Consider the following 23,069-nt stretch of genomic DNA (forward strand, 5'->3'; position numbering starts at 1 on the left):
TTGAAATTGGTCCACCATCATCATTACCACATCAAAAACAGGTTTTATGAGTCCAAAACAGTTTAAGGTCAATTCTAGACCAATTCCAGCACCAAAACTCGAAGATATGTTGTCTGGGGGTCCAACTCGTCGAGTGCATGAACCAACTCGCCGAGTTGGATGAATTTTGTCTTGGACTCGTCGAGTCCCTTCATGGACTCGGCGAGTCTGCTGTGCAGACAGCACATAAACTTCGATTTTCAGCAATCTGCATCAAGTATTCAAGAAAACAAGCCTAGGCTTTGATACCACTGTTGGGTTTTGAGCAATCTAACACTTCCTAAGTGTGCATGCAACCCTAATAAAGCTTGGATCTATGTTTTCTTCTAAAATACATGCAAATAATAATTTCCAAGGTTTCTTCCTAACTAGCATAGCATAAGGATTATGAATCATAAAACTACTAGTAGAAATACATACCTTTTGATGGTGGTTGATTGCTTGGAGTTTGAGAGCCTAGCACCAATAGTGTGAATGCCTCAAGTGGAATCACAAATCACCACAAACTTTGGAAACTTGAGAGAATAGTATACTTTCTTATGAAATCGGCCACCACTAAGTCTCACCCAGCTAGCGTGTCATTTCTTGCATCATATGCTTCTTTATATAGTGTGCATGGTTAGGGTGAAAACCCTAATAACCCATGTCTTTTCCTTTCCAAGGATCCATGGGTTAAAAGCTCCATGGACCATCCATGGACTTCAATATTAGCTTAGCCCATTAACAAATGAGTATTAGCCCACACTATATAAAATATAATAGCCCATAATTTAATCAGTCTTCTTTTTAATCTCTAAATTAATTCATAATTAATTTAAGACTAAAACTAATTAAATAACATGACTTCATATTAATATATTATAACTTATAATATATTAATAAATCGTAAGTATACAATTCTCATAAAATTATCCATAAATCGTTTGGGTGAAGTGCAACCCAAATGGACCATGCTGGGTCGGGTCAAGTATGTACCAAATAAGTTATGGACTTAGACACCTTATCTAACACCTAGCTCATAGTATAACATCTTTAGCCTTCAAATTCGTGTTTAATCTATGAAATAGGACCATCAACATGTGTTTACGGCCCTAGAACACCCATAGGCCGTAAACACACATATAAGGGGTTTTGGAGTCCAAAACCCTCCCAAATCACTTTTGGAGCTTGGAAACGACTTAAGGACTTATTGGAATGGACTTGGAACACCTTGAACTCAAAATTTAGGGAGTAAACACGAGTTTACGGCCCAAGAACATGCTTGGACCATAAACACCATTTCATGGGCAGTAAGCTCATTTTAAGGTGTTAAGATGCCACTTACACACCTCATAAGCCTTGGAATAAAGTCTAGAAGCAACCACAAACGAGTTAGGGGCCTTAAACTTGATGAAAACCACCCCCATAGGAGCTTACGGCCATAAACCCCCCAAGGATGGGTTCCTGGGCCATAAACTCCTATAAGTTAGTCAAATGATGCCCTAAATTCATCCCAAGGCTGGTATAATGAGTTTGAATCACATGTAATTAATCTAGGGCCACCAAAACGTAAAAAGAATGAGTACATAGGAGCTTATGGCCGTAAACTCCTAGTTCACGGCTGTAAACTCCATTAGATGGTCCATATGTTGGTTTAATCCTTCCGTATACCCTAGATTTGATCCTAGCTAATTTCCCCAAGTGTTATAAGGCCACTTAGCACCCTAGAACCCATCACCCATGAGTTTACGGCCATAAAATCATGGGGACATGATCTTATGGCCGTAATCTCCCTTAGGAGTCTACTCTTGAAGAGCAAACTCCATTTCTATGCCCTATACGTCCATAGATGCCACCCGGGTCACTCCAAACACTTGAATGGAAGTGTTTTCGCGTCTCGAAGTGTTTATCCACATTTGATTAGTGGTTCAGAGTCTAATTAGATAGAAATGTGTATCTCTTCATATTACATAAGAACCTCGCGCGTTCTCAAGCCCCGAACCGACGTTTAGCATCCAAACCGACACGTTCCTCAACCGGTGAGTTCATACCCCTACCCTTTTTTAGTGTTTTTCAATGTTTTTCAGGGGGGGGGGGGAATACAAGCAAAAGTACAAGAATATCTTGTACTTAAATTTATTATTTCATTTGAAATGTTTTCATAACCCGTATACTTTTAACAATCGAAATCATATTAACTCACTGTTTGACTTGCAGAGTAGTTTTCAAACTGATTGCAAATCTTATTACAAAATGTTATAATTTATATTTCATCAATGACTTTCCGCATTATTACTATTTAAAGTATGAACCTTAGAACATTAGAAACGTCCTTGATAACACTCCTCCTAGATACGAGAGTGAAGGACTAATAATATTAAAACTTAGAACTTTAAACCTGTCCTAGATAATATTGGGTTTTGAGCAATCTAACACTTCCTAAGTGTGCATGCAACCCTAATAAACCTTGGATCTATGTTTGTCTAAATACATGCAAAATAATAATTTTCCAAGGTTCATAACCTATCTAACATGGCATGGGGTACTTTTAAACATAAACGAATTAGATGAGATTACATACCTTTTGATGATGAGTTTGATTCCTAAGGAGTTTGAGGGCCAAGCACCAATAGTGTGAATGCCTCAAATGGAATCACAAATCACCACAAACTCTTGGAAAACTTTGAGAGAGTGTATACACACTATAAAATCGGCCACACATAAAGTTTCACACAACTAGTGACACTAGTGGCTATTTCATGCAACATAAGCATGCTTATATAGTGTACATGATTAGGGTGAAACCCTAATAACCCATGACCTTTCCTTTTCCAAGGATCCATGGGTTAAAAGCTCCATGGATCATCCATGGACTTCCATACAAGCCTAGCCCATTAACAAATGAGTGTTAGCCCACACTATATAAAACCAATAGCCCACAATCTAATTAGTCTTCCTTTTAATCTCTAAATTAATTCATAATTAATTTAAGACTAAGACTAATTAAATAACATGACTTCAAATTAATATATTATAACTTATAATATATTAATAAACATATGTGTAAAACTCTCATAAAATTATCCATAAATAGTTCGGGTGAAGTGCAACCCAAATGGACCATGCCGGGTCGGGTCAAGTATATACCAAATAAGTTATGGACTTAGACACCTTATCCAACAGACTCCCACTTGGATAAGTCTAATAACTATATTTGCGTATGTTACTTCAGGAACCAACCAACAATCGTAGCTCTCGAAAAAACTGTTGAACTATGAAGCGCCATTTTAAGATAAGTGATCATGTAATCCTCTGTTCTCATGATATCAGCCGGACAAATACATGGAACAACGTCGTACTTATTGTCCAGCAGTTTGTTTCCCGATTTTCGATTTGTTTGACAAAGAACTTAATCGAACACATCAATTTAGTTCTGACCGGCCGGTACATAGGTCACAACAAAATCATCGAGGGGCCCAGATATCGCTTCTATTTCTAGAAGGAACAGATAAACTTCGACTCATATGCTTGTTCTACTACTTGTTGAATTGTACACAAAGGCACGTTTTATAACATCAACTTACTGATGCGTTTACGTGCAATCAATGCACAACCAACTCATAGGTAACAACTCATATCTCTAGGTTTGAAGATTTATATGATATTACCGTCTCACGATCACTCGAGATAAATTCCATGAAGTGATACAAGTGAGCGTGGTTTTATTCCAATACTCATAACTTATGAGCACTCATGAATGTTGTAGCAACCATTGCTGTGACTAAACCCATTCAGCCATCTACAAACTCGATTCATGACAGTCTTGATTCATACCTACTTCCAACATATGAACGACTGTGGAGTGTTTAAATAACTTAGTCATTCGGAAAAAATAACCTAGCTATTTTGGAAGTCAAAACATGCAAAGTGAAACACAATAATAATCGAATCCAATATGATCTCAGAACCCTTTTGAGTATAAATAGAACCACCTTTTATTTATCACCATATTGATTACACATTATTCATTGTATAATGTTTCAAACAATCAACTTAAGACTTGAATAAAAACAACAGTCGTCCCATGCTCCTAGCATGTACACTTTGTTTTTCTAAACAATAGTTATGCCATACTCCAAGTATGCACACTATGTTTGTCTATGATCCTTACATTGTGATGTAGATCAATTGAACATGATTCCAATGATACTCATTTCACAATCCCAAATCCTTATTGTAAATGTGAGACTCCCCGATTCCTATCATTTACCAAAAAATCTTTTAGATTTTAAACTTTTATGCAATGTTCCTCTTGTAATTATTATGCACAAAGTCGCCAAAACCTTGTCACCGGTCATTACAGAGTATTCCAAAGAAGGTCAACTTCTATGGAACAGAAGTCTCATATTCAAAGTACATTGCTTTGAACATCCTTCTTGCATTAAGGTTTTCTAATCTTACATAGATTGAATAACTTCCACCTATGGAGACATTTCCATAGTCCCATTTTGACTATCACTTCCGAACAAGAGTTACTTCTTTTCAGAATATGTCAATATGGTCCTTTCCGACAACTTACATCATACTTCCAACTTTCCCTGAGCAACCAATCTTTGGCGAACCTCAGATTGTCCTCGACAATTGCTTAATCACTTTAGACATGATACTAGACCAGTCTTTTGCTACAATATTTTTTATTTGCCATGTTTTCAAAATTTAACTATGAAGAGGGATGCCGTAATCATAATCGAATTTTGAAAACGCAATATATATAGAATTTCTTCAAATTGAACCATTCCAACATAAAATTCATATATATATATATATATATATATATATATATATATATATATATATTCTTGATTAAAGATGATTAAAATCTCAATCTAAGCTTTAGAATTGAAACGAAGTATAATTTCCTCTCCCTTAATTATAGCAAAACAACTTTTCAACCCCTGCAACTTCACGAATTGAAACTTTGTTTTCTATAATTAACATTGCTAACTTGCAACACTAAACGTAATAATCATGCTCCCACTAACATGATGATTATCAACATAACACTTATGCTCCCACTAGCTCTGACATATTTCCAGAAATCTGCTAGACTTCTAAATTTTAGATTCATACACCCTTTCTTAGATAGCTCACATGTGTGTCTAAACAATTTTCAGAACTATGAAAATGGATGCCGTAATCATAGTCTCAATTGCTTAGGCATTTGCCGTTTCTCACAAGTCCATGTTAGTGTGCCGGTTAACCATACGCGCTCCACTAACAACTTTTGAAAATGCAAATAACACAATTGATATCTATGTAAAATCTACTTAGTGAAAGCATTTCCTCACCATCATTTTCATGAATCGGAGAGAAACCTTATGACACTTAGATTTTATAGTGTATGAGTTCCTATCCATGTGATTTTGTCAAAACCATAATCACAAGATAAGGTTAGTGACAAATTCAGCCTTACATGGATTAAACTTGTTCAATCTTAGTTTCTTGTCACCTTGGTAGCACAAGGCCCACCAATGCTTCCAAGTTTGTCACACCCCCGAACCAGACGGCGGAAACGTCCGGGGGCTGTTGTGACTCAATTGAATACCATCACAATGTATATACATGAAACATAACATCATACATCACCAAGCATTGAAATATTACAACTGATAGTGTTACATTTAGTACATTGTTCCCTAACATTACATGCCCAAAAAGTAAATTGTTCGATACAAATTAAACAGCAGCAAAACGTCACTGAGTACATTTTTCCTTTCGATTTTTCTGTTACCTGAGAATACAAGTATTTTGAAAAACGCCAACATATGAAATGTTGGTGAGTTCATAAGTGATGTTTGAAATCCAATGTTTTGTATTGTTCTGAAAACCACCAGAAAATCCGATATTTTCTGAAAATAGTATAGTATAAAAAGGTGTGAAGATCCATAAGTATGCTTGTTTGTTTCTATAAATGTAAGAGTACGATTTGTAAAACTCGGTATGTAGTTCGTAGGTGTAATAATTGAAAACCCTAGGAAAACCCGACGTTTTCCTATCACTTTGCTTTAATTAACTTATGTGTTGTTATTTCGTTACGACAGGTGTATTCGTTGAGCTCCGGAGACGTTGGATTAATTGTGGATTGTGAATTGTTGTAACGTACATTAATGAAAACGACCAGTTGACAACCATACAAACGATCCCTTAGGCGTCGCTTGCACTTATTCACTTGACCCAACTACCCGGACTCATGTAGCCCCACGACCGAGGGGAAAAATAAGAGGGTGCGAAACCCCGGTATTTCCCTACGTCGTTCAAGGCTATCGTGAATGCGAAGGACCCTTAGTCCGACTCGCATTTGGTGAATTCTTGACTTTAGTAGCAGCACCAGAAGGCCCTTGGGGTCCAACAGCACAAAGCCTGTAAAAGTCCTTTTACACGAAATTAGGTCATATAAGACCCAACTACATGTAAGCGAGTTTCCTTCGGACCTAAAGATCATGTCATCAGGCTAGCTAGGCCCAACAAACATGATTTGAAACTTTTGGGCCCAAAGACGGTGTATCGACGTCTGGTGTATTCTTGCGTGTGTATTGAATTCCCGAGATTTCCATGTGTGTATTGAAATATCGTCGTGTTAGTAGTTTCGGATTGTTATTGATTCGAGACCGAATCAATTCGTTTGATAACGATTTTGGTGTTGAAGGTGTATTGAATTTCGCCGATAGTCGAGGTACTAGCATTTCATCGTGTCGGGTTCATTGCTTAAGACATTAGTCTTTTACATTTTTCAGACCCTTCTTTTTAGATGAATTTACACTTTTGGACCCTTATATAAAATAATTTATATTTGAGTCCTTAAGCCATTTTTCTTGACACTTTAGTATCAAAACTTGTAGAAAAAGTATTTTTCAGCCCAAAGCATTTTGAAAAACAGTTTTAGTCCCTCAAAATGCAACTTTTCTGGCTGAAACCTTCATTTTCGCAAATTTTACACTTTTGGCCCAAAATAGAGAATTTTTGCATTTTTGGTCCCATTTAAATGTGAAAAGCATTTTTAACCTTTGAAATGGACTTGGGAGACTAGTAGTCCCCTGTTTTACAGAAAAATGCATTTTCAGCCCCTCAACTTTGAAATTTTCGCATATTGGGCCTTATTGGGCCGAAAAGTTCATTTTTAGCCCATTAAGTTTAGAAATTTACATTTTAAACATTCTAAAGTGTATATTTCTGGAAAATTACTTTATGAAACTGTTTTGGCACATCTTAACCTCCAGAATTTGTATTTTGACATTTTGAGCCCTTAAACTTCATATTTTTAGCATTTTAAGTCCAAAAATGTGATTTTTAGCCCAAGATGTTCATCTAAACCAACTTGGTTATTTTTCTAGTAATGACATATGTATAATGATATGTTTTAGCACTTGTTTCATGCATCATAATACAAATCTCGATTTTTAGGTCCTTTTGACTAGTTTCAACACCATAAGCACACAAAAGTATGTAAATAACCATAGAAATCATACAAGGCATACACATAATGATAGATCTACACATTTTCTTGTATTCTCCCCCCACAAAACTTATAAAAACCAAAAATAAGGGGGTATGAAGCTCACCTTGGTTGTGGTTTCGGTTTTGGAGAGAAGATGGAAGAAAAATGAAGTGATTTTCGGCCCTAGCACCTTTCCTTGGTAGATCTCGAGTTTGGTGACTTCTAAGGTGCATGATCACAAGTTGGAATAGATTTAGAAGAGAGTTTTGATGGAATGAAGTAGCTAGATCATGTATTAGTCATCAACTTACCTTAGATGATGATTTTGTGGGAAAAGCCTCCTTGAGAAGCTCTTGATTCTCGAAATTTTTGAAGAAAGGGGGAGGAGATGTTCTTCAAGATTTAGAGAGAGTGGAATAGATTTTTGTGAGTGTGTGTGTGTTGTGTTTGGCCGAGAGCAAGAAGAAAGAGGAGAGAAAGGGTTGAGTTGACATTCCTTGATGCATGTTGGTCCATGCATGGAGATATGTGGGATATAAGTGAGGTGGCATGTATTAAGTCAACTCCTTTCTCATGGGCTTGCCTTGGGCCGAGATTTGGGAAGGAAGAAAAGATTTTTGGGCTTTATTGCCCCTAAGCCCACATAGGAGTTAAGTTGGATGATTTTTGGCCCAAAAAATATAATATGATTTTTACACTTTGTTGGGCTAGTTTAGGTTAATCATGGTTCATAATTTTTAATTTATTTCATTCTAGGCCCAATATGGCCCAAAATGTTGAAATAAATGGATGTGGGTCCAATTAGAGCCCATTTAAAGGTTCTAATCCCATGATTGTCAAATTGGAGGCTTATTGGCCCAATGAGTCCAATAAGGAAGTCCTAGTCCAAAATGGACCTAACAAGAACTTCTAGGGTTTCCAATTGCTTGTTGACTATTTGTAGTACTTGTATGGGGTATTTGTTTGAAAATTTGATGTCATAGAGTAAGCATCATACATGCTCTTAAGTTTTGATTCTACATTTTACTTGAGTGTAGAGATTATATGACTCAAATTTCTAGTTGTGACAAAGTTGAACTCTGATAACTTACATGCAAATTCAACTTATTTGAAGTAGGTACAGAAATAAGAATTATGTCAACACGATAGGTTGCAAACCTTAAGTCGTGTGCTAGTGATAAATTATAGGTTTTACTCTTGATTAAATCTTGAAACTCTTTCAGGATATTTAAGGCTCCCACTGTCCCCTTGACATATAAGTTTCCCCAGTCAAGAACCATTCCTTGACAAAACAAATATTCAAGGGATAGTGCGGATTCTTATCAAGACTAACACTTCACACAATTGGTCTTAGTTGGTCTTTGTCTCATCCAAGACATCACAACTTACTAATCTCAAATGTACAAGAGTAGAAAACATTTTACTCTTACATTTGACTAGTGTTAATAAATCTTCCTTTATGTCACTCAAGGTTACAATCTTGGAGTATGACTCTAAGAATTGTTTTGGAACGAAGTATGACTCATCTTCTTGATTTTAACCAATCCAACAATTCATGACCTCTCTTCTTAGCCATAACAATACACTAAGACGTCCTTAGAGTATGAATTTGTTATATGGTTTCATAATCATTAAGATGATCATGAAATACGATACTAAAGTACTCTCCCATCCTTTCAGATTTGAGAAACTTTTATCTTTCTGCCTAATTTGATTCTTCTCATTTGTTCTGTCATACATTGGAACCTTTCCAATGTTACAGAATTATACTTAACCTCATAAGTATAATCATATTTACTAATCTTTAGTAAATAATGACAAATCAATCTTTGTGGTGGACCTTGACCAGTGCACACCCAGTGTACCTAATTCCTTAGCCCTTCAATTGACTCACATATACATGTGATCAAAGAATTAGTCTCAATTTTCAAAGATGAAAATTCTCATTCATCATCCAATACAACTTGTATGATTCCAAGTTTCTGTCTAATTGAAACTTGGGTGATGAAAAACTTTCTTCATTTGGTAAATTCAAACACTACCACAAATGAAGGAATCAAATCCACTTTCCAATATTGCTATTACTGGAAACATATAAGCAACAATTTTCCACAGATGCCATTGTAAGGATATTTTTAAAATAAATAAAATTAAAACCCTTTTTTTCTTTTATTTTAAAACTTGCGGAAAAAACTTATCCTTACAATCCACATGAAAACCTTGTTGTTATCTATTCATAAGAAATATATTACAACTCTTAAGCAACAGCTCAAAATTCTGATTGCCGAACCATGCGATCGAAACCCACCTTCGCAATCAGAATCAACATATACTTACTTTAAGCTTCCTATCTTTTCTTTGATTCTTAAAAACATCAGCATGTGACCCATTCACATTATGTAATAAGAATCTCCAAATAGGAACTTAATAGAGTTAGACAGTGGACTTTACCTGAAGTAGAGTCAAACCTCTTGACTTGATCAACCTTATGACCTTTCAGGTGAATAGGGCAGCTTCGCAACCAATGCCCCTTCCTTTGGCAACAAAACACATGGACCCTTTAGTAATGGCACATGAGACTATCTCAGACTTAGCCTTTCTCTTTACCATTTGGTCAACCGAGTTGACTATGGCCGATCCCTTTCCATTGGGAAGAGAAATCCTTTTCTAGATATCCAATGCTACCATTGTCAATGTCCATGTAGACTTGGGAAGTTGTTCTTTTAATCAAATTTGCTTTACTGGTGTTCCAAATCATTTCTGATTCCACAACACCAAGCAAATAGATAACATCATTAAGGGTCATGTCATAGTTTGTCTCATAGTAGTCCCAAAAAGACTCACTATGTTACTAAGAAAGTGATTGAACATCCAACTTTCACGAGACTTTGACACCCAACTCTCCCGGCTTGTCAATATGTGACTTTATCTCCAAGATGTGAGCACACATAGACTATGCCTGCCAATAGGGATTGAGTGACTTTAAACTTTTCAAGAACTTGTGGGTGAGGGAGAATAATTGGAGGAGGTGGAGGAAGTGAAGCATGATGTTGAGGGACACCATCTTCAAGAGATTCGGGAAGATCATAGTTGTCTGAACCAGACATCTATAATGGGAGAAAATCAAGTTAGTTGATTCAAAATCCTTAATATAACACCCAATATGAAATATTAAGGCTAGGACCCAACACAATATTTTATAATTTGGAAGAGGGATGCCGTAATCCAAGCTATAAAATATTTGAAGGTAGGCGAATGACGATTCACCAATTTCCACCATGAAAAACGAAATAATTTATTAGGTTTTAATTGGATTTGAAATTCCTAGATCTTTTGAGATTCATTGAACTTTTCAATGGCATGTTTCAATCTCGAGTGTGCCCTCTCAAATTTTGTGACTGGGATGCCGAGGATCACAAAACAAGGTGTGAATAACCATACCAATTCACTTGGTACCCTTAATATTATCACCTAATCAATGTGCCGGTTTACCACACACACTCCATTGATCTATGACAAACATTAAGTCACCCTTCGTGATCCTTACTAGTCCAAGTTAGTGTGCCAGTTAACCACACACGCTCCACCAACGACTTGGTAAGGTACAAAGTGTGAATTCCATGGGCTAGCACCAAATTCACATTTTTCCTAAAGTAACTATGATTGGGAATTAAATAAAAAATATTTAGTTACTTAATAATAATCATTATACTTTTAATGAGAATTTAAAGTCATTGTCCTACCCGTTCGGCTAACGACCCTCCACCAGTCAAGCAAGCGGTGGGTGAGAGTGGACACCCATTAAGTCGCCATTTTATAGGCAACAACCTTATACCCACCTTATAGACCGGCTTCGTGAATGAGGCCTACTAACGGTAAAACGACTTGTTCTTATACATATATATAATAATTAACCATTAATCTTATAATAGTATAAGGGTAGAATTTTAACTTTTAAAACTTCTAGGGTGTGGAATTAAAGTTTGTGTGAGACTTTACAAATTCCAAAACTTGAGGGAAAGTTTTGAACAATTCATAAACTTTTGGATATTCATAACTTATGAGTTTTAATTAAGTGTTTTAAAGCTTTTAATGAAGAGTCTCTTGGAAATCCATAACTTGAGGACAAGTTACGGAGTCCATAAAACATTTATGGGAAAAACTCTTCAAGAAAATGTAACCTACAACTTCTTAAAAAAACATTTAAAAAAAAAACCTCTTGGAATTCTATAACTTTAGGACAAATTAACAATTCCATTAAAACACATTAAGATCAAGAATTAACTAACAAACAATTTGCAAATAATTCCTATGATCTAACAAAACTCATATGAACATGAACATCCACATTAACAATTTCAAGAATCATATGAACACATATAAAATTGAAATTTTGATTATAACTTTGAAATTAGTCCACCATCATCATTACCACATCAAAAACAGGTTTTATGAGTCCAAAACAGTTTAAGGTAATGATTCTAGACCAATTCCAGCACCAAAACTCTAAGATATGCTATCTGGGGGTCCAACTCGTCGAGTGCCTTAACCAACTCACCGAGTTGGATGAGTTTTGCCTTGGACTCGTCGAGTCCCTTCATGGACTCGGCGATTCAGCTGTGCAGACAGCATAAAATCTTCGATTTTCAGCAATTTGCATCAAGTATTCAAACAAGCAAGCCTCGGCTCTGATACCACTGTTGGGTTTTGAGCAATCTAACACTTCCTAAGTGTGCATGCAACCCTAATAAACCTTGGATCTATGTTTGTCTAAATACATGCAAAATAATAATTTTCCAAGGTTCATAACCTATCTAACATGGCATGGGGTACTTTTAAACATAAAAGAATTAAATGAGATTACATACCTTTTGATGATGAGTTTGATTCCTAAGGAGTTTGAGGGCCAAGCACCAATAGTGTGAATGCCTCAAATGGAATCACAAATCACCACAAACTCTTGGAAAACTTTGAGAGAGTGTATACACACTATAAAATCGGCCACACATAAAGTTTCACACAACTAGTGACACTAGTGGCTATTTCATGCAACATAAGCATGCTTATATAGTGTACATGATTAGGGTGAAACCCTAATAACCCATGACCTTTCCTTTTCCAAGGATCCATGGGTTAAAAGCTCCATGGATCATCCATGGACTTCCATACAAGCCTAGCCCATTAACAAATGAGTGTTAGCCCACACTATATAAAACCAATAGCCCACAATCTAATTAGTCTTCCTTTTAATCTCTAAATTAATTCATAATTAATTTAAGACTAAGACTAATTAAATAACATGACTTCAAATTAATATATTATAACTTATAATATATTAATAAACATATGTGTAAAACTCTCATAAAATTATCCATAAATAGTTCGGGTGAAGTGCAACCCAAATGGACCATGCCGGGTCGGGTCAAGTATATACCAAATAAGTTATGGACTTAGACACCTTATCCAACAGATAACACTCCCCTGGATAGGAGAGTGAAGGACTAATAAATTAGAATGTTCTGTATTGATATTATATTTGATTTCATTAAGCCTAAGATTTGAGTTATGTCCTTGATATTACTCCCCCTAGATACGAGAGTAAAGGACCAATAACATTAATCTTAGAACTTTTAATATGTCCTTGGTACACTCCCCCTAGTTACGAGAGTGAATGACTAATAGATTAGAATGATTTGTTTTATTATTTTAATTTCATTAATCTTAAGATTGGAGTTACGTCCTTGATAACACTCCCCCTAGATACGAGAGTGAAGGACTATCCCTGTAACCAGAATCTCCTGGAGGGAGAGCGTGACTTGAGTGTATAGATCTATACATGATTGACTATCCCACACCTGGCTGCTAGCTACAACCTAAAATAAACTAGACACACACCTCACCATCATCAATTAGCATCTAAGTTTAATTTTGGAAATTATCATTAAAGCTGGATTATTTATGGAAAAGTTAGTTCTTCACCTAACAACTTAGCTTTCCCTTTTAAATGACCTACATACAATTATTACTAAGTCTTAGTCTCTTTTTACAATATTCGTGGCTATAATTACAATATCTTGGATTCCTCATTAATTCCAAAGAAGATTGAGTTATATCAAATAAGGAATGACTAGGTAATATCATGTTGGAGGTAGGATCCGTTTGGTATATAAATATATTGTTTTGAAAATTCACTTGAAACACCTCACTAAGACCTTGTGTAGATATCACTCCCATAAGTAGATCGATCAGTATTATAATTGGAATTACTGATAAATCTTATTTATAGGTTCATAATAAAGACGATGAATCAATTTTTATTCATAAATTTTTACATGATTGAAAAGGACATATGGACACTTATTTTTTCCCTAAAGGTTAGAAACATGCTCATTTGCAATCTAAAGTTTCGAAGTTGCATAAACTCCAAGAACATGAGGTCAAAATGACCAAAGGTGACCAAAATCTCATTTAAAGCTTAGATCTATGGATGAAATCGATTAGAATAATGATCTTAGGACTTATAATGCTTTTGTAGGGTCTATAAGGTGGAGATTGTTTGGTTATGAGAGTCTTTTAGGCAACAAAATAGACAGTGGAAGCATACAAATAATCAAAACTCGTAACTCAAAAGAGGAACCCAGTTCAACCAGATCTAGGAAACTAAAAAAACAAAAAAAGACAGAATAGAAAACATACACTTGTGTTCTTCTATTTTTTAGACTTTGCAAATGACCATGTTTTGTTACTATCAGATAAATATTAGGGCCTAGAATAATTATCCTTATCTTTGGTTACTATCTGATATTCGAATCTTTTATCTGGAACATTCCAAAATCTCGGTGTTTCCTTTAATTCATTTAATAATTACTCATATTTGTTCTTGTGTGTAACCCAATAGGACACTGCTATTTACAGTGATATTACCGACTTGTTGTGGCTATATGCACCATCCTCCAACATCTCCCACTTGCACTCGGTACCAACAATAGTATGGTCCAATACTTACTAACAATAGACAACGAGTGTGCATTCCAATTGCAACTCTAATTACTACTTTGCAATACACAACCTTTAGACTACTAATTTCAAATTCCTTTGATCTTTATGATACATATATACATATATATATATATATATATATATATATATATATATATATATATATATATATATATATGAACTCGAGTCATGGATGATGAGTCAATCTTAGTGTTGAAGATCGTGTTTCTCGATAGAAACTTGTGGTAACCTTATTTGCTAGACTGTTGGTTGACCAACTTTGTCTCAGCTCGGCTAAGCATTTGATTATTAACAACAAATCATAGAGGGGCCTAAAGATATCTACTTATCATATTATGGCATAAGGATCAAATATTTTTTGACTGCATAGGCTTGAACTACTCCTCATGTAACGTCCGATCAGTGTCCGTATGGATGTTAGTTATGAATTATGTTAGGAGAAAACCAAGACATACCATATTGTAGAGCAGAACCCCATGCATCACAATTTAAAGAGTATGATATATATCCATTTTAGAATTACTCATGACATGATCCATAGAGTAGTCTCTAACTGTTGTTACTCCAATACTTAAAATATCAATTTTAAAGCCATCATGAGTATTGGTCGTGTACTTATAATATGTTCATTCCTATGAATAATCTACCAATGCTCCATGACAATCTTAAATCACTATTTACTCCCAATAGTAGAAGTGATTGTGGAAATTCGAATAAATTTATATTCGGAAGTGGTTCTAAATATGCAAAAGCGAACACAAAATATATTAATACAAATGGTAGCAATAGCTTATTATTAAGTCTCTAGAAAACCATCACCAAATCCGATACAATACAATCTGTCTCAGTTCCAAAACATCAAACTACAAACTAGCAATCAAACCAATTCACTAGTTAATCTAATGCTTATTGATCTAGTATGGACATCATGCCTGATATGTGATAATGGTTTGGTGAGCGGTTAAGTTGGATTCTCTTTAGATGGTACATGGATCATTATGATCTTTCATGAGCTTTCTGATGTAGTGGTACTTTCTCAGTATGTGTCTTGAGCGCTTGTGACCTCAAGGTACTTTGGACAGAGCGACCACACCCTCATCGTCGCAGAAGATCTCAATTGGTTAGGATATGCTTAGAACAACACCCAAATCATCGATGAACTTATTCAACAACATTGCCTCTTTTTCAGCTTCATTAGCTGCTATATACTCCAAATCTGTGGTCAAATCCACTACGGTCTCTTTCTTGGAACTGCTCATCTATTGATTAAGAATACAAAACCCGACTTATACCGAGAATCATCTCTTTCAGTTTGGAAACTTGCATTCATATAACCCTTTATGTTTCATTCTTCCTTATCACCATAGACCAAGAACATATCCTTAGTCCTCCTAAGATACTTCATAATGTTCTTGACCGCGATCCAATGACTTTCGGCAAGATTGGCATGGTAGTGACTCGTCATGCTCAAATTGCATGAAACGTCAGGCCTAGTAAATATCATTACGTACATGATTGATCATATAATAGAAGCATATATGATTCAACTCGTTCTATCCAGTTCTTCACCGTTACTAGGACACTGGGTCTTACTCAATATTGTGCCATGTTACATAGGTACAAATCCTATCTTGGAATTTTCCATCTTGAATTTCTTCTAGATTTTATCAAAGTATGTACTTTGGCTAAGACCATTAAGTCACCCAGATCTATTGATATATCATAAATTATAAATATTTGATGGGACATTTTAGGGGAATTTTTATAATTAAAATAGGACAAAAGGTGCTTAATTTTTTTATATTTATATTTTGTAGGTAAAAGTTCCATGTTGATGAAATAGAAGCACAATCGGGCTAAAACGGAGCGACAAAACTGCAAGATTGGTCGTTGTGGTATTCAAAAAAACTTTGGATATGGTCCAAAAAGTTTCCAACTTGCACCGAAGGTACAAAATCAAGGTTTTTATGTACAAAATTAAAATCTCTCTCTCTCTCTCTCTCTCTCTCTCTCTGTCTCTTCAAACAATTTTATGTGTGTTCTTCAACTAAATAATCAAAGATCTGATGAAACTTTTGCAAAAATATATGTTCATGTCTGAGTTTATGTAATTGACTTTTAAGAAACCCACCATTCCAAAAATCAGAAATCGAAACCTAATTTCAAAAATATATACATTTCCAAAAGTCATAACAAAAAAAAAGAATTCAAACATATGTGTTCTTTAGGAAATGGGTTCTCTATTTGTTTTTCAACCCAAGAATATAATCGAATATCCAAGGAGATTTTTGTAGAAATATGTGTTCATCTCTACGTTCATGTTCTGGATATTTAAGAAATCCACCATTACAGAAATCAAAAATCAAAACCATTCCATAAGTTCAATAGGAAACCTACCACCGAACAACCCAAGATTTCAAGAGCCCAAACATGTATGTGCTTCTCGTTACAGACCATGCTCAAGAAACGTAGATGCAGATGAACAAACATGAACAATCAGGTGAAGATGATGTAACGCCCGAAGATTCGGGCTAGTCAATTTAGAGACAATAAGCATTAAAAATGACTTTTTGATAAAAGATTATTTAAAATATATAACCTTAACAAAAATTATATTATATGTCACAAGGATTTTATACATATAAAGAACGTTGAAATCCGACATATAACGAAGAAGTTATGACTCATTGAAGTTTTATGGATAAACCGGCACGACTCTGCATATACTAAATGGTAAATTTTTGAGAAATTACCTTTTAGCCTTAGTAATCCAAACGAAAGTCATAGTAGCCCTTAAACCGAGAGCGTTCATATAGAGAACGTCAAAATATGAATTCATTAAGGAAGTTATGATTTTTCTAAGATTTAGCATAGCCGTGTACAACACATAAACCGAATTTTAGATCGGTCGATTTTTAGCCAAAATAATCTAAACGACAAATGAATATATCGTTAATAGGAGTTCAACGATAAAAAAACAGTCGAAAACAGAGCTTGTGTGCGAAATATATGGATGAAACTTAGTCCCTACTCATCGAGCACGGTGAATTCGATACAGATTTGTAAATCTGAGATAGAATGAGAATTATGTCACATCCCAAAACCGGAACGACGGAAACGTTCGGGGGTGGAGGGCATCATGTTTAGTATCACAAGACATGTATCATAGTAAGCAAGTAATGAACAACCATTTCATTAGAAAGAAAGTGTTTAGAATGTGTGTGTTCGAAAAACATAGAATACATAAGCAAATAACAAAACAAGACTTGAAGTTATAATGCTCCATCTTCTGAATTCCCAGAGCAAGTACCTATCTACTAGTTTCCTGAGAATACAAGTTATTTGAAAGACTTTATCATCAATTAAGCTGGTGAGTTCATAAGATTTTAGTGATGTGAGTATGTTGTAGAAATTTGTAGTAAAATGTAGTTGAAAAATGTAGTAAGTTATAAGTTCTATTTTTTTTAGAAAAGTTTGCCCGTTCCTTTAGAAAATCCTATATTTCCTAATTTGACGAAAGGTACATAAAAATGATTCTACATCCTTTCTATGAGTACTAAATGGATACAAGTTATATAAAACTCAGAGTAAACAAACAATCGATTGTGCGCATCTGCCCTAAGTCCACAACCAAACAAGGAATAGGAAGTAAGGCGGATAGCACACATCCCATTGTTTGTTAGGTCCTCGTTGTATATAACCCTGGTGTATTCACTTGTTACTCATGGAGTTAATTGTAATAGTTCCTTTATATGTAATGAAAAGATCCTTTAAGAAAACCCTTATTTCTTATAATAAAATAGTGACCACAGTGATTACTTCTATAATCACCTAGTTTATACTGGCTATATATAATCTAATATCGAATAGATAGTTGATTGGATGAATCTGCCCTAAGCCCACAACTAAACAAGGAACAAGAAATAAGGCGGAAAGCACACATCCAACAACCTGATGGGTATTAATGATATATAACCATGATGTATAAACTAAGGTATTATAGAGTCAATCACCTAAAGTCCTTTAAGTTTACTCTGGTTTAATAAAATGGATTAAACCCTTTATTGGAAAGTTTCTAGTTTTGAATACCAAAAGTTCTATTTGAAAATTATATTTTGTACTAGAAAGCACATGGGAGTGTTCTAGCCTCAAATCCAAATGTGTTTAAGGTCCAAGACTTGACCTTAATTGGAGTTTACGACCAAGGGAGTTTACTCTTGGGCCGTAAACTCTCTAAATGATGAGTTTGGTGATGGTTCAAGGTCTTACAAAGCACATGGGAGTGTTCTAGCCTCAAATCCAAGCCTTAGGAAGAGTTTAGGGATCAAATGGCACCTTTATAGGGGTGTACGGCCATGGGAGATGGCTTGGCCGTAAGCTTCTTTTGGTCTTGCATTCTTGATGTTTTCAAGGTTCTAAGCATGAGTCTTAACTAGATATCAAGTATAGGGAGGAGGACTTACAATATAGAAGCTTGAAATGGCCGATTTTCGCCAAGAGCACTAGTGTGTGTTCTTGGTGAAACTTGAAGATCTATGAAAACATGATTTTCATGGATGAAATCAAAGAGTGTAACTAGGAGATGAAGTGTAAAAACAAATCAAGGAAAGAACACTTACGATTTTGATGATCTAAGATGATGAACTCAATGATACTTGAGAGGATTTGGAAGTGTTCTTAAGGTGGAAATGAGTTAATGAAGAAATTTGAAGAATATGAGCCTATATAGGGGAATTTACGGCCCTCCTTGAGTTTACGGTTGTAAACTCAAGTGCTTGAGGCCGTGAACTCTTCTTGATGAGGTTAAGGCTAGATTAGCTCAACAGTGTCTCTAGCAGGTACTTCCTAAAACTTATTCCTTAAGTGTACTAGGCTCAATATCCTTATAATGACCTTCAACAATGCTAGAACTCATTACCAATGAGTCTGATACTTAGTTGAGTTGACTAACTGAGCTTATAAAGCAAAAATTTTCAGGTTGTCACAAATTAGCCGATGGAGTCGTACTGAAAGCTGTAGCACTCATAAATACCAACATGTGGATATAAAAAATGTCGAAAACGGAGCTTGTATGCAAATGATATGAACGAAACTTAGTCCCTACTCTTCGAGCGCGGCAAATTTGATACAAATTTCTAAATCTAATATAGAATGAGAATTAGCCGACGGCGTCTAAATGAAAGTCATTGTACTCTTAAATAACAACATGTGGATATAAAGAACATAGAAAACGGAGCGTGTATGCGGAAGATACGGACGAACCTTAGGGCCTACTCCATTCCTCTAAACTCTCTCTATAATCCTTTTTTTCTTTCTTGTTCGAATTCTCCTAGTTTTAGAGTGCAATAGAGAAACTTTGGGTCGTCAAAAAGCCAACGAAAGAAGTTTTAGAGTCGGAGTTCTGCTGGCAGAATTTCCTTGTTTTCGTTTAAATCCCGGTAAGTTAAGCTGCACTATTATGTTTTCATTGTAAGTTATATTTATAGTCATAAGTCGTTATTATGAACATATAAACAATAAATGTGCTAATTATTATAAATTATACAAAATTTTATTATAATATCTTTTAACTGCTCGCGGTACGGGGAATCTGGTTTGAAGGGCTGCATAGGGTTGTTGGATTTCATAAGTGCTTAAATGCCAAAATGTTCCTGCCCTCGGGTGTTTCATGTCTGGCCCCTGTCTGTACATAGTGATTGCAAAGTATTGTTTAACACTTATAAAACAATATCGCTCATAAATAGTCACAATAAATATTAGACTAAAATCTAGCGGTTATGATACTAGGTTTCGTCGATGGAAAATATAATTGTTAAAAGGGAAGCATTGCCCGAGTTTGGAATCATCACATTAACAAGTGAGTAGATAGTTATTTTCATCTTACACATAGATATGAAGTATTTAATATAAATTACGTGCTATGTGTGCATATTATCTGTGTTCTTGGTATCTATGCTAGATGAACGATTTATACATGTTTGCGTGATTTAAACTGTATACGTATTTTTTATACTTATAAATATAAATTGGGTAACGATGGGTGATCAGAGATAGGTGATGATAGAAAGGCGATGATAACTAGGTGATGATAGATATGTGATGATAAATAGGTGATGTGAGACGGGAGGATATGCCATAACCTTGAGCGGCGATGTGGCGATGTAGTCATCTACGAGAGTATAGATGTGGACCACAGACTATTCTAGACAGTCATCTGGAAACACCACCAGACTCATAATCTGTAGGTGATGAATTACGAGTTCATGCGATGTTGTAACTATGTATTCATGCAGTGATACTCTAACCCTTACTTGGAATTACAAGTTTAGGCGATGTTGTAACTACGTATTCATGTGATGATACCCTAACCCTTACTGGACACGTCTTGGGGGAGTAATCCCTAAATCGGTACTGTCTATGCGATGTAGGTGATGATCCTTAGGAAAATTCCTTAGGAACAAACATATAAGGAAATGCAATGTAAGGAGATGAGAGGGAAATATGATGTAGGAGATGACCCTTAGGATAAATCTTTAGGGAAGATTAAATGAAAAAAAATGGGGATGGGTAATCGGGTTAACTGTTTGAAAAGAATTATGTGAAGAAACAAATTTACTATATTATTGTGGGTTGAAAACCCTATGTACGCACTAGGTTCCCCAACTTGACCCAATCAGTTTATTCGTATCATAGGTGTCGATACGAAAATACATTACACTGAGAGATTAAAGGAGATGTAAATCAATAGTATCAATGAACGTAAGGTCTGTTTATGCTTATGTTTCTGTATTCACGATGACATCCCAATGTTTTAATATAAACAAAATACATTTCTTCGGAAATGCTTTGACAATATCTCTATCATGCTTTCTGGGAACAACAAATTCCATAATATTATTCTTTAAAATGTATACTTTGATTTTAAAATAAGCATAAATAATTTTTTTTAAAGGACCATAAATTTGGGGATGTCACAGATGAACACAAACATATCATTGAATCTAGAAACTATTAAAATCGCCGAACTAGGGTTTTGTATTTTTTCAGGTCTTCGATTCGTGAGTTTCAACGTTTTTCTGACTCAGATCCGCTTCACCACCATCCAATGACTGACCGTTCGTCGAGAAGTGCACATTCCGAGCCGATTAACCAACAGAAGCTCTGAAAGAGAATTATAGGAGTGGAGACTCTACTAGATCAAGCTCAAGGTGAGCTCAATATTCTTAAAGATGAGTTAGAAATTGAAAACTCAAAGTAACAGCTGTTGAAGGCCATCAGACAAATTTTTTCAAAAATCTTTCATTTCTTCTCCCACCATTACAAAATTTTTGTTGAAGAATCCACATCTTGATCAAGATTCGCATGTATGTGCTCATTATTGTATATTTTTCACCACCAATTTCTAGGGTTTTCATCATTAATTTCTACATCTAGATAGATTTGTTTATTTTGGGTCGGTTTCTGAATCTACATCTAGATCGATTTCTTGGGTTTTTCGTATTGCTTTATGGGTTTTTGAGAGGCGATTATGGAATCATGGAGATTAAATCCAAGAACACCTACCACCAAATATATATATATATATATATATATATATATATTGTTTTTTATTTTTAATTATTTAAGTACCAAAATAAATAAAGAAAATAGAAACAAAAAAGAAATGAATAGGGTAAAAGTGACTTTCCAAGTGCATCAGGGACCAAAAACCTAGAAAAACCTTGATTTTGGACCTTCCATGCAAGTTGAAAACTTTTTGGACCCTATCCAAAGTTTTTTGAATACAACAGGGACCAATTTTGTAGTTTTGTCAAACATAGCTAAATTGATGAGTTTGAGCAAAACCAGAAAATGCTTGAATTATAAATTGGCTGATAGACCCCTCTATAGCATCTGGTTCATATCTTTCGACTTGTAACTTCAACTAACTAGGTTAAATATGTTTTGGAAAATAGACAAAATTTTCTATGACTTATGCGTTAGGCTTTTTTGCTAATTTGACTTTTATCTTGTTCAAAATCGGCCTTGAAGTCAAACCAATAAAGTTGGAGTTAAGCATGGAAAATATTATGAAGATATTTTTTGGATTTATTATTTCTCACCGAGATTTCAAATTTTGCGGCAAAATAATTCTGTTTTAAAAAACTATAAATAGAACTCCAAATTCATCTAGAGTAAATGTAACATCATAAATAAGAAGAATTTAGAAGGTCAAGTCCATAGGAGGGCATTTTAAGGGTATAGAAGGCTATATAAAAATTTGAAGATGAAGAGAAGACATCATTAGGTTATCAGTTTGTTTACTTTTCTGTTTATAATTAGTCAACTATTTGGTTTCCTACATTTTCCTTTTGAGATTTGGGATTAAACCCTGTGAGAACAAGGATCTGCTTGTGCAGGAACAAGGCTCGAAAAGTCAAACCTTGAGTTAATGCTTAAGATCAATGTCTGCTTATGATTGTGAGTTCCAGTCAAGTCTGGCAAGACCAGTCAAGACTTGAAGATAAGGATCAACAAAGTACTTCAAGTATTAAAT

This window comes from Lactuca serriola, chromosome 2 (genome assembly GCF_051521515.1).
Source record: "Lactuca serriola cultivar US96UC23 chromosome 2, Lser_US96UC23_V15, whole genome shotgun sequence".
NCBI classification, from domain to species: domain Eukaryota; kingdom Viridiplantae; phylum Streptophyta; class Magnoliopsida; order Asterales; family Asteraceae; genus Lactuca; species Lactuca serriola.